Genomic DNA, 12,747 nt, shown 5'->3' with positions numbered 1-12,747 from the left:
AAATTTAACAAAATAATATTAAAAGACTGCATCATGTGAACGAACAATTTCAACTTATTTTTACTGATTCCTTTTGGAATAAATAATTCGTTGGTTCCAATGTGGATGTAGGATATTATAAATTTAAATCTAGCTTAAATTTAGTTCCTACATTGTGTTGTGTGATGAAACTTTTATTACAAGATCCAAGTATAGCTCGAAGAAATGTCAAACTCTCTATTAGGTAAAATAGCATGAACTAGCATAGATAGTGTATGTTGTAGTGTACAAAGTAGTCCATAGTGTTATACAGATATGTTAAATACTCAATAATTATTACACAATTATAGCTACAGCAGGGAGGGTGGTGGTGGGTTCTTTTAACAAACAACTCATCCAGCTCTTGGACATAATACAAACACTGCCATATTGACAAAAACATATACAATATTAAATGTCTAAAAAGTTTCCTTATTTGTATACATTATTTTTATTACTAAATCTACCTTTCAAGATTCACTAGGTTGGTTTTTAGGGAGTTCTTGAAATGAAAAGTGTATTGGTTCAGGGATTGTTGGCAAATTGGAACTACTTCATCATTAATAGACATTCTTTGATAGTGGTACGTTTGGATTTTATTTATTGTTTCATTGTTAAATGTTGCATTTTTTGGTCAGTCTAGTGCTAAAGCCGCTACTGCCATAGCTAAAACAGTGTACCGTGTACAGTTATTTATAAGTGTGAGAATGTTCTTTCGTTGAAAGGACTGTTCAAAAAGTTCCCAAATTTGTTGGAATCAGAAAAGTTCTGTGTAACTAATATTTTTATGAACCAACTAGCAAAACAAACTTTGTTAGATCAGACAGTCGGTCAAAAAATACAAATTCAAACGTCAATATGAAAATTCGCTTTGATATCAAAATGAAGTGATTAATAAATGTACTATTAACAAATAATATGTAATACAATCTAAATGATGTATTTATTCTGTCTAGAAGAAGTATTATACAAACACATATCATGTAAGATATTTTAAATTGTTAATTTCATTATAAATACTGGATGTCATTATTTGTTCAAATCAATTGGTACAAACAATGATTGAACTATACAATCAATTAAAATTTGTTATGTAATCTGAGATAGTGTGTCCAACTTTATTAATATTATGTGCACAAATTTGTAGCTGTTGCTTTATTGAGCCTTTATGAAAAAGCTAAACATTAAAAATATATTTGTCTGTAATTTTGCTGATGTGGTTCCAAGGCTAAGAAATAGATAAAAAGTGTATGAAATGTGAATATTTATTTAAAAGTTGTTTCTATTTATTGAATGTTAGTTTAATTTCCTTCAATTATGACACTAAGCTCTAATCATCTCAGTATTAAAAGTCACTTCAGCTTGTATTGCTTCAAAAAAAGTCTGCCTAGTAAAACTTTTATGTATTCATTTTTATTTGATCGCACAATTTAATGCTTTAAAAATGGTGAAAGGTACTTTACGACCATACATAGTACTTTTGTCAGTATTGCATCAATTTTCCCTGCCTTACTTGACTTATTAAGTTCTTTCTGCATATCTTTTGTCTTTTGAGAAGCGTTAAAATGTAGGAATTCGTAAGAAGCACCCATCTCCACCCTCATTCCATGACAATATACACAAAATCAAACTGATGTGCGTATTGTGTTCATCGTGGACATTCGTGTTCAAGGTTGTGTCTACTACAACTTTATCATTATCATTTTGTTTGTAGCTTTGTAAAGTGCACTTTGTGTAATAACGCTCCATTTACAATGGTTTTGTGCCCAGCAACCTCCACTGTGATATGCAACTCCTATTATATGTACGCTGCAAGTGTTTACATGTGATTGTAACATAATACTGCCTGCACAAAACAGTGTTTCAAAAGTCAAATGTTTTATGTGCAGTCAACATTATTAAATCATTGACCGGATACACTAGTAACTCAGTAAATATTTAAATTCATTAATAGCTTCATTTAAATATGTATGACTTTTTTTCTTCAAATGAGTAGTGCTTGCAATCTAAGTGAGACTTTTGAGACTCTGTTTACATTTTCGCACTTACTTTCATGTTTTTTTACGCTCTTTTAACCATATCAATGTGTGAGAGGCACTGCCTGGTGTAGCTTTTAAAGCGTGTTCAAAACCTGCTCAAATTTGGATTGGTTCCTGTACTTGCAAAGCAAAGTGGGATCCTTATAAATCATCAGTTTAGTTTAATGTTTTTCTCCAGTTTATTAGAGATTATTATGGTCATTAGATACTTCTTTTGAGTAGAACTTATTTTGTATAAATTCTTGTAAATATCATCTTTATTTAATAATTTCGAAAATAATATGTTGTTATTGTAAAACTGATTTTAAATCACAAAAAATAAAAAAATTATCTACTTTATAATCTTTTAAAATAAAATTAAGTTAAATAGCATTAACTTATAATTTATGTATTCTATTAAATTAAAATGTTTTCACTCTTAATTATATAGTTAATTTGCTTAAAATCAATTAAAATATTTTAGCATATTGTAAAAAATGTGTAGATAAAAGTCATTTGTATTTTATTTTAGATCATGTGTTAGTCAATAAATATAGAATTCTTTAAACTGATGTTTTTAATTAACGATACTGATAAAAAATGTACTATTTTAAAATATTCATTATTCATGACAAATTAAATTAATGTTGTATTATTGTGAGAAGAAAACTCAAATTCATTGTATGAAACTGATTAATATATTACATTACATTGATTTGTTGTAAAAGAACAATTAATTTTTAATGTATATTCTTTACTTAAGATCATTTAATATTTTGTGATAATTTTGAAGAATTCTTATTGTTAATAGATTTTAGTTAATAAAATAATTGAAATTCATTAACGTCTAAAAAAAAAAACCAGTGAATTCAAAAACTTTGTTTTAAGTAGAAACTAAGTGGGTACATTTTTGAAGGTACTTGATTATATGTACAAAATAAGTGTGTCACAATTGAAATATAAACATTTGGATGTCTATAAAAACGTCCTACAGTATACATTATTAGTGTAAAAACTAAAAAGGCAGTTCATTTTTTGTCAGCATTTTTGTGTTTGTCTTGAACTAGGGTCGTTTATTTTCAACCTCCGATCTCACGCCATGACGGCCAGACACATGTCATGTCCATGGTGTGGGATGTAGCTAGTTTGCGCTGAGGTGCAGTTGCATAAACATAAATTTTTCCTGCAAGCAGAAATCCATCAGAAAATGTACTGTGTTTATGTAGAAAACACTATGAGTGATGGTGTTGTACGTGAGTGGTGTAGAAAGCCAGAGATGTTAACTGACACCAACAGAAATCGCTAAATGGCTTCAACTTTGACATTTCCCGAATTGATTCTAGAATTTGACATTCAGCCATTTTTAAACTTTTGATGCAATTCTTGTACAACACCATCACTTATAATGTTTTCGTCAACATGGCACATTCTCCAATGGATTTCTGCATTTATTATTCCCTTCTGCTTGCTGGAAATGACTAAAACCCCTCAATTCACATTAGGCTGGAGAATCAATAGAGGCGGCCATGTTATGCGACTGCAGCTCAGCGCAAACTGACTATTTGATTTTGACAGTGACAAATGTTGTAGGGGGAAAGAGGAGCGATTGACTACTGCGAACACCATGCACGTGTCTTGCATTAATGATGTGAGATTGTAGGTTGAAAAAAAACAACCCGCATATATACTAGGGTTGTCCGGAAAGAAACCTCAATTTGGCTTTAAAAAAATGAAAGATGAGCGATTGACTACTGCAAACACCACGCACATGTTTTGCATTAATGATGTGAGATCGGAGGTTGAAAAAAAAAAAAACAACCCTCATATATACTAGGGTTGTCCGGACAGAAACCTCAATTTGGCTTTAATAAAAATGAAAGATGAGCGATTGACTACTGCGAACACCACGCACATGTTTTGCATTAATGATGTGAGATCAGAGGTTGAAAAAAAACAACCCTCATATATACTAGGGTTGTCCGGAAAGAAACCTCAATTTGGCTTAAAAAAAATGATTTTATTATATATTAGTATGTACGTATAAATTATACTTTTAAATTTTATTTCTATTATCATTTACTCTCGTAATTAACTTGTCTCTGTTACTGTGATTTGTATACCAATGTTCTCAGCCAATTTTGTGTTTTAAAATTATCATTGAGATGTTTGGGAACCCATGTGCCATTTGAAATTCTTGGATGCTTTATAAGGTTTAACCAATTTTTCCTAAACTAAAAATCAATACAAAAAACTTAATCACTATTGTCTAAACAAATTTGAATTTTTATCCTGTAACTTATTGGTAAACATAAAAAATCAAAATACTAGGATTTCATTTGCATTAGTTTTTTTATGGGTAAAAGTAAATATACAAATTAGACAAAATTATAAATATTTACAAAAACTTCCATGCATACTCAATTTAAGATATTCTTAAACTACCAAAATCTCATAATAGAGCTACCTTAATTATTGGGGTTCTTATTATAGACAGATTAGAATCAAGTCATAAAAATACAACACTAGACGAAGAATTGTCAACACACAACATTACAAGGGTATCCTCTACCAGCTTCCCAAATAACCAAAAACACCTCCACATCCATTGACTATGTTATAATTTATCTGTTGAAGAAATAATATATACATGTTCACACAGCCAAACTTTGTAAATTGAACATAATCTACTAATCTATTCCCTCAAATCACCACAAAAAGAATGATAAATAATCGAAATCTTCAAGATTTAAAATCCTTCCTCTCAGAACAAAACTGGAAAGAACACATAAAGCCTCTGATGCTGAAGATGGTTTCAATAAATTTAAACATACTTTACAGTTAGCCCTTGACACCAAATTAATGTCCTCTAATTAAAATTTAAAAAGTAAACAAAAGTAATCAGTCTGTTTGATGATGAAGAATCAGGTAACATTGATGATAAACAAGACATAGTGGACACAAAGACAAGTTAAATTTATCAGCATCTAATAAAATTGAACATTTAGACAGTAAACCTATAGCTCTATGGCAAGTTATTAATAATTTAAGAAGAACAAAAGTAGGAAATGCTTCTGAAATGAAAATAAAAGTAGAAGACATGACAATTAGCAACTCAGCTGAAATAACTGAGCACTTAAATACATTTTGTTCACTTTATTATAAAGTAATTCTAACTCTAATTCCAACAAATTCTGTTGAAGTTAGAATTATTATGAACAATTTAAAACCTAAGACATCTGCTTGCACTGACGAGTTCCCATCAAAAATTATCAAATATTGCACGAAAGAACTCGCTGCTTCTCTAGTGAGCATAGTTAATAAATGTTTTTAAAACGGTCAGTTCCTTCTGTACTTAAAACTATAAAGTATGCCCCAAACATAAAAAGGGCCCAACCACACATCTCAGACCAATCTCCTTGTCTCTACTTTTTTCAAAATTATAGAAAAAAACTTGTTCTAGCTAGACTTATGAAATACATGATCCATCACACAGTTTACTAACCAATAAATAAAGTGGCTTTTTGAAAAATAAATTGATGAATGCTAATTAACATGATAGAATTCATCATTGACCAAATAGACAATGAGCAATATGTATTAGCTATATTCCTTGACTATAATAAGGCTTTTGACTTTTTGGGGCATGAATTTATGTGAAATAAACTAGAACACCTAGGAGTTGGAGGTTTGGCCTAAAGATTAACCAATGACAATTCATGGAACCACAGCATTCTGCAAAAGTCAGATCTCTACATATTACTCTACACCACACTACTTTATTGTAGTAACAAATGACTTCTCCATAGAATGCAAAACCAAAACACAATACAGTTATGTATGCTGATGACACCACTCTGTTAATAAATAGCATCACCGCAGCTGAACAATTATACCATGTTAAAACAACTTTGAATACAACACAATACTGCAAAATGAATTATCTAGCAATAAACCCCACCAAGACGACTCATATCCACTTCTCCTCAAAAAAAGGACCAAGCTCCCACCTCAACAAGTATTACAGAAAAATCATTCAAATTTTGTTGGAATAGTGCTTGATAGCAATTTAACTTTGGACGGACCACAATGATCACTTTTGTAAAAAATAAGTACAAGCATATATGTTGTCCAAAGAATAAAATGGATCGTGAGACTTGCAGCAGCAAGGGTTTCAAGACCTAGAGATTATAACAATTGTATCTCCGGACATACAAGAAAGTATTATCTATGTAGATACATTTCAACAACCAAACAACAGAGATTTTCACTTGCACAGCAATCATCATGGCTATTATTCAACTTGCCATTTCATCACACTACTCTATCATAGAGAAAACAATCTTATGTTGGCTACAAGCTTCGAAACCATCTACCTGCATTCACGAAGAACTTCACCGGAGATAAACTCAGAGAGTTAAGGACATGGCTAGTAAGACCATGCTACAGACTAGGTGAATTCCTTGAAGACAAAGAACTTTAGCAAAGTGGAAAACTGAAAATTTATAAATTGACATTATTGTAATTCTTGATGAATTTGCATTAAAAGTATTTTGACTTTGAATTTAAAAAAGATATTTATAATCAATAGTTTGAGTTAAATTACAATAAGCAGAATTTACACAATGAAAAAACCAAACGGAAGGTGTAGCTGTGACACAAACAAGAGACAGATAATGGATATGTGAGGCTTTGGCTGTCTCGCCTTACATAGTTTCAGAATGTAGCTCTGGAGTTTACCAAACTTTTTGTTAATTAAAAAACCGTAGATCAATTAAATGGTGGCATTTCAATATGTTGGAGTTTCAAACAAGGTCCTGAGAATAACCCGGGAATCCTTATTTCAAACCAGGAAAGTATCAAAATTGTTTTATATTTCAATGAATATAAAACCCTTTGCCCTTGGATTTTTCCTGCTAGAAGTTCTTTAGTTTGGAACGTTCTCTCTGGTTGGGTTAAAAATTTACTTTTCCTCCTGAGGTTGAATGTACAGCTTGGCTGGTCCTTCAAAACGTTTTTATCATATCCTCTTTGGTTGCTGAAGAAAGCCAGAAAGAACTAATGGGGCCAGCAGTGCTGGTCGTCCAACCTTAGAGGACATATCTTTACCAAGGTCATTGGAAAGTAAGTTGCATTAAGTAGTTACAATTTTAATCTAACCCTTGAAGAAAATTTAGCGTTTGTTCAATAAGTGTGGGTTTAGAGATTTAAAAATAATTCAGTTTTTGCCTAAGTTAGATTTATTTTTTATTTCTTGGAAGAAATTACAAAAAAAATTAAGTTCTACTGGTTTTAAATGCTGCTGCACCTTGCACCGTAAGAGGAAAAGTCAATAAAAATAACACTGATTTTTATTGATTTTTCACATAATTAATTTGCTGCCTGATGGGCATAAATCACAATTTGCATTTACGTATTCATACATATTCACAGTATTTTCATTATAATGTACACAGTAAACTAAAATAAGATAATGCAGATACTCTTGTATGTAATACTTAAAGGGTTAAGCACTTATCGTACCTAGGTACAAGTTTTCAAACCTATTGAATAAAATACTGCCCCCTAGGCACATAACCAATTGCAGCGATGAGGTGTAAACCCACTCCATTGATTGTCACTTCTTTGATATTAACGAAAGAAATTTATATCTCATTACCAGTGACTATGTCGTCACCTTCATTGTACTGGATAAGAAACTTCCTGGTTCCATTCTCTTCGTAAGTTTGAGTACACATCAGGCATAAATTTTATGATATTCAAGTTTCTCAATTACAATTTCATACACTAGACTTATGTGAAAAGATATCTGTGAAAAATGCTGAAAGAACTGTGATTGTGATCCTTTGATTTTCCTTAACCTTATAATTGATTTGTTTGACGAGATGCTTGGTAACCACATGTGATAACCATACTTTGATTTTAATTGTGAACATTAATTAGTTAATTCTTCACAAAACAATTGGCACCAACTGCGATATAGGTCATAATGTCTTCTCCGTACACAGAATACAATGCTTGATAAGTGTCCACAGTTTGCATTTTCTTTATGAAAGAAATTCCAATGATGCTATGTACTTCACTGTTGGCGGGAGAGTTGATTGCAGTGGCCATTTTGAACACTAGTTTAGAGCACCAAGAATGGCATAGCAATCTCCACTATCACACTTACATAGCCACACTCAAGTTACACTGCTATTTGGTAATATTATTTACCCAAAAAACTCCTTAAACAATATTAAATTCATCGGAAGAAGCCGGTGGAAGTTGGTATCACTGCACATGACTCACATTCTTATGGCAATGATCATCACCTGGAATTCAGATCAGATTGTTCCTGTTTAAGAATTATTTATTAAACGGACTGACCTTGTAACGTTAAAAAGCATTGGGTCCGATCATACTTCTTTCTTTGTATTGCAGTCTGTCATAACATCATTTTTCATTTTTTGCTGACTTACGAGGCACAAATTCAGATTGTAGAATGTTAAAAAAGAGAATATTAGGCATACATGTTTTACATTTAAACATTGAAGGACACAATGCTATAAACAAGGGAGTCATCTGTTGGGAGTAACTGATGACAGTCAATTATTATATAACAAAATGTCATCATCTCGACGCTAAAGAGATACCAATATTAAGGCTATTTATGAGATATTAAAAATAGGCTAAGAAATTGAAAAAAGGTTGAATGACCACTCTTTCAGATGACAATTCCAGAATGTAGAAATGTTATATGATCCCACTTTTTTAGTGTTGTGACGAAAATGTTGGCTACTATCCGGACAACTTTTATACTTATTGGAAGAATTATTGTACAAACAATGATAATCTAATTCTTGTCTTAGACTGTGTATTCTGTGAGAGTAATAATTTTGTATTTTTCTAGTTATCTTATTTCATATAATTTATTCATAAAAAATTAAAATTAATGTTAAACCAAATATTACAAATATATTTGTTTATAAAAACATCATTATTAAGAACAAAATATTTTTTAACAGTAAAAAAGAAGTAACAATAAATTTTGAAGTTTAAATTATTCTGATTCCTATGTTGTGGTGCTGATAAGTTCAAATATAAGAGCTATGTTCCTACTTGGCTAATATTCCCTTAATTTTTGTTACATTTTAAAGCTCATATTTTAATTAAATATTAATAAAGATTATTCTATATATAGTCTAAAATACTATGCTATAATTTACATTATAAAAATTATTGCACCAATAATTTTACAATCTTCTAATTCTCTTTTGTTGTAATTAATGTTTTAAGAACTTCTGTTAAGAATCTTTACAAAGTACATAGTAAATGTTTTGTGCTATAGTGTTACACAATGTTGACAGCAATTTGTTTTACTTGTGGGTTATATATTATTTAAGAAACATAAAAAAAATTAAAGCAAACTACTTTAGGTTTTGTATTCTTATTTGGACAATGCACATTTTGTTTGAGTACCTGATGTAAATATATGTTTTAAACAAGACATCATGACAGAATTTTACACATGAACCAAATAGACACCTCGATATTGTACTGAAGCTTGCCATTGTTCTACATGACCAAATATCACAACCAAAGGTTATTCATTGTTTCACTTCCGAATGTGATTTCTATAATTCTAGATTTAGTTTCATATTTTGTAAATTTATGTCGCAATGTTAATATAAATAAATGCAAACTTTATAAAAAACCTTTTTATTTTTATTTACCCAAGTAAAATGTTCCAACTCCATAAATGTCCAAGATTCATAAAATTTTACAGCCGCATTTACACCAATTTCTTTCTCAATTTATTCAGGCAGAAACAGATGGAGATAGGCAGGAAATGACTGGGCTATTTCTTTACATTCGCACAAAGCTTACTCATGAATAAGCAACTTCAGCAGCTCTGACACTAGCCCTTTACTTTCAGGACTGCTGTATGAAAAATAGCTGCTTGGCTGTAAACAAAATACTGCCACAGTTCAGCATAGAGGTTTCCGAAGTCTGAATATATATATATAGGAAAAAGAGTATAATTTCACAATTATATCTTCTACATCAATAGGAAGGCCATCAGATGCTATCTGCACAGTACTGTTTATTATATGTGCTGCACATCCGATACTAGAAATGTCTCTTCAGTTTCTCTGTTACTTTGAAATAAACAATATGTGTTTGTGTTGTCCGAACAAAACTTAACAACTTTACTTGTGCGATTGTGAGTTTCGAGAACATTGTTAGATATTATTTCTGATGTTTCACCAGGCAAAGATGCAGCTGCTAATAACTTGACATGAACATCAGTAGAGTCAAATTACCTGATATTATAAAGAACATTTTCAGTTCATTATGATTTAGAGTCAAAAAGATTGAAATTAGTGTTACATTTTTCTTTTTGCTTCATTTATTTATTTAACCCGTACTTTGCCCTTGCTTTACTAGCTATTGATATAAATAAATAAACGTTTGATTTACAATAATTGCTATTGAGTTTATTTGTCACATACAGGGTTTCGTGGATTATACTGCCATGGGCACATAAAACAAATTATATCCAACATAAGAAAAATTGTGGTACATGTTAAATTTGAATTTATACAAAATAGGTTTCAATTTTGAAAAATTTGGAATCATAAATTGGGTAGATCTTACTTGAGTTCAAATCCAGTTTTACTTTGTATGCTCCATTGACACTTATTCATCTTCCAATCATCCTTGTCAGCTTAGTGTAGCTTATTGGTAGTAGTAATCTTTGCAGATCTGAGAGTTCTGGTTGTCATCCAATATTCAAGTGTTCATCATCTAGTAAATGTCCTTTCTGTTCTTGGATTCAAAATCGAGATTCACCAATTTAATACAAATAATAAAAGTATTACTGTATTTAATAACTCAAATGTTATTAACTTTGAGGAGAAAAACTTCTTCCCAGTTTTCTATTAAGCCATCCTTCAAAAGAATAAAAATTCCATTATTGTAAAGTCACCAGCTGATCTAAATTCACTTTATAACTCCAGGCGTTGTAAACTTACTTTGCATAACAATCTCCTTGATATTAAGATTTAATGTTTCTGTGGTATTTGGTCTAAAGAAATTATTATATTTTTTTTTATCTGATGATTCAATTTTACAATAGTTTATGTATTTCTATCTTATATATATAATAATTTGTTTTATGTTAATTTTAACTCTAAAATAGGTTGCTAGTTTTTATTAATTTTAAAATGTATTGATTTATATATGTTTATTGTAAGTTATCAAAATTGCATGGGTGTATGTTCTTCTTGTATGGATTCCTGTGTGTGTGTACTTATGTGGTATAAACTCCTAAGTTATTTATTAATCTTTTATAAACAAACATAAAATAATATCAACTATTAACTTTTCAAAACAAAACTGTAACATTAGTTTGCTAATTCAAAATCTGATTGTACAGACTTTGCAGAGGGAGCTAAAACGTTTAATACTATGGCCTCTGTTTTGATCCAAGCATACCAGAATTGGGCTACAAAAATTCTTGGGATCAATCTGTAAGTGCAGTCCATTGATCTGAAACTTTGATAGAAATACTGTATACTAAATACTTTTGGCTGCAGCCAATAAGTTGAAAACTTATCATAACAGCCACTATTGACACTTCCATATGTCTATCACTATTGATGTGCTTTGTCTTATCATACCTTCCTCTGTGCAAGGCACTGAACTCTGCATTGCAAATTTTACTCATAATCACTACTAGTCATCTTAACGAAAGAGAACTCTCTCTTGAGATCTGGCACAGTTAATTTACAGTCTGATTAAGCACTTATAATCTACTTCCCATAATGCATCCAATTCCTATAAGCTAAACAAAAAAACAAATTTAATTTCTGCCACCACTCGCCCAGATGTGTATGGGACCAGTCATCTACATATTACTGTTTTATCAGTAAAAATGCTGTGCTAAGAGCTCCAGTACTAAACGATTTATATAAATGTACTAGCATTTGCCCACGGCTTCGCACGCAATTTCCTGTTGAAAACAGTACACTATATTCACTTATTCTTTTTCTATCACATTCTAAACATTGCTGAGATAATTGATAGTCGTTCGTAGTAGTTGTTAAAATTAATTTTCTGTCTAAGATATTTCCAGTATTATTTAGGAGTGTGCCTTCAAGAAAATGTATCAAAGAAACCCAATTTCGATCATAAAGTCTCTTCTTTCGGCTCTTTTCATTTACCTTCAATGTAACCAAATTCTATTACCTTATGTGCAAACATTCACGGATTTGTACAATGAGGTTGTTTTCACATAGCGTTTAATAATATTTTCATTGCATTAGACAGTTTATTGATCATTGGTGCAATCTGAATTTAAAATTAGGCAATGACGTCTTCTATGCAACCTGCATTACACTACTGATCAAGCACTTTATAATAAAAATTTTCTACATTTTAAATGTAAACAAATGTTTCTGCCTCTTTGATGAACTTCAGCTGAAAGTATTAACAGCTGTTAAGTATCAGTTTGCTTTGTATTACGTGTCGTAGCGCAGTCTGTCGGATGCAATATAAAACACTTCAATAACAACAACAAACCAGCCACCTCTCTAAAAGTATGCCTATGTTACTTCCAGGAACGTGTAGAATCACTGTACAAAATTTCACGATTTTTCGTGCATTGGTTCCAGAGTTATAAAGGAACATACAAACAAACATTCGCATTTATATATATATATATATATAT

The sequence above is a fragment of the Homalodisca vitripennis genome, chromosome 2 (genome assembly GCF_021130785.1).
Source record: "Homalodisca vitripennis isolate AUS2020 chromosome 2, UT_GWSS_2.1, whole genome shotgun sequence".
NCBI classification, from domain to species: domain Eukaryota; kingdom Metazoa; phylum Arthropoda; class Insecta; order Hemiptera; family Cicadellidae; genus Homalodisca; species Homalodisca vitripennis.
This window is presented reverse-complemented; position numbering follows the sequence as displayed.